This window comes from Babylonia areolata, chromosome 14 (assembly GCF_041734735.1).
Source record: "Babylonia areolata isolate BAREFJ2019XMU chromosome 14, ASM4173473v1, whole genome shotgun sequence".
NCBI lineage: Eukaryota > Metazoa > Mollusca > Gastropoda > Neogastropoda > Buccinidae > Babylonia > Babylonia areolata.
The window spans coordinates 9271896-9274395 of NC_134889.1; the positions used below are offsets into that span (position 1 = coordinate 9271896).

Consider the following 2500-nt stretch of genomic DNA (forward strand, 5'->3'; position numbering starts at 1 on the left):
ATACAATACAATGCAGTACAATACAATACAGTACAATACAGTGCAATACAATACAGTACAATACAATACAGTGCAGTACAATACAGTACAATACAATACAATGCAGTACAATACAGTACAATACAATACAGTGCAGTACAATGCAGTGCAATACAATACAGTGCAGTACAATACAGTACAATACAATACAGTGCAGTACAATGCAGTACAATACAGTACAATGCAATGCAATACAATACAACACAGTACAATACAATACAGTACAATGCAATACAATACAATGCAGTACAATACAATGCAGTACAATGCAATAAAGTACAATACAATACAGTGCAATACAATACAGTGCAGTACAATGCAGTGCAATACAATACAGTGCAATACAATACAATGCAATACAGTACAATACAATACAATGCAGTACAATACAGTACAATACAATACAGTGCAGTACAATACAGTGCAATACAATACAGTGCAGTACAATACAGTGCAATACAATACAGTGCAATACAATACAATGCAATACAGTACAATACAATACAATGCAGTACAATACAGTACAATACACACAGTGCAGTACAATACAGTACAATACAATACACACAGTGCAGTACAATACAGTACAATACAGTACAATACACACAGTGCAGTACAATACAGTACAATACAATACAATGCAGTACAATACAGTACAATACAATACACACAGTGCAGTACAATACAGTACAATACAATACAATGCAGTACAATACAGTACAATACAATACAATGCAGTACAATACAGTACAATACAATACAATGCAGTACAATACAGTACAATACAATACAGTGCAGTACAATACAGTGCAATACAATACAGTGCAGTACAATACAGTGCAGTACAATACAGTACAATACAGTGCAGTACAATGCAGTGCAATACAATACAGTGCAGTACAATACAGTACAATACAATACAGTGCAGTACAATACAGTACAATACAATACAGTGCAGTACAATACAGTACAATACAATACAGTGCAGTACAATGCAGTGCAATACAATACAGTGCAGTACAATACAGTACAATACAATACAGTGCAGTACAATACAGTACAATACAATACAGTGCAGTACAATACAGTACAATACAATACAGTGCAGTACAATACAGTACAATACAATACAGTGCAGTACAATACAGTACAATACAATACAGTGCAGTACAATACAGTGCAGTACAATACAGTGCAATACAATACAGTACAATACAGTACAATACAATACAATGCAGTACAATACAGTACAATACAATACAGTGCAGTACAATGCAGTACAATACAGTACAATACAGTACAATACAATACAGTGCAGTACAATACAGTGCAATACAATACAGTGCAGTACAATACAGTACAATGCAATGCAGTACAATACAATACAGTGCAGTACAATACAGTGCAATGCAGTGCAATACAATACAGTGCAGTACAATACAGTGCAGTACAATACAGTACAATACAATACAGTACAATACAATACAATGCAGTACAATACAGTACAATACAATACAGTGCAATACAATACAGTGCAATACAATACAGTGCAGTACAATACAGTACAATACAATACAGTACAATACAATACAATGCAGTACAATACAGTACAATACAATACAGTGCAATACAATACAGTGCAATACAATACAGTGCAGTACAATACAGTACAATACAATACAATGCAGTACAATACAGTACAATACAATACAATGCAGTACAATACAGTACAATACAATACAGTGCAGTACAATGCAGTGCAATACAATACAGTGCAGTACAATACAGTACAATGCAATGCAATACACTACACTACTGCACTATAATACGATACAATACAATACAATACAGTACAATACAGTACAATACAATACAGTGCAGTACAATGCAGTGCAATACAATACAGTACAATGCAGTACAATACAGTACAATGCAATACAATACAATACAGTACAATGCAATGCAATGCAATACAATACAATGCAGTACAATACAATACAGTACAATGCAATGCAGTACAATACAGTACAATACAATACAGTACAATACAATGCAGTACAATACAATACAGTACAATGCAATGCAGTACAATGCAGTACAATACAATACAGTACAATACAATGCAGTACAATGCAATACAATGCAATACAATACAATGCAGTACAATGCAATACAATACAGTACAATACAATACAGTGCAATACAATACAATGCAGTACAATGCAATACAGTACAATACAATGCAATGCAATACAGTGCAATGCAATGCAATACAATGCAATACAATGCAATACAGTGCAATACAATACAATGCAGTACAATGCAATGCAATGCAATACAGTGCAATGCAATGCAATACAATGCAATACAATGCAGTGAATACAATCAACTACACCACAGTGCAAAGCAATACGATACGATACGACACAACACTGTTGCTGCATTGTGTTTGGGGTGGCTG

At 33.8% G+C, this 2500-nt stretch overlaps 1 protein-coding gene across 5 annotated transcripts in view; it reads left to right on the forward strand.

The window, feature by feature from the left end:
* Positions 1 to 2500, forward strand: part of LOC143289792 (choline transporter-like protein 2) — a 162924-nt gene that overhangs the window by 110797 nt on the left and 49627 nt on the right. The gene's annotated exons all lie outside the window — the stretch shown is intronic.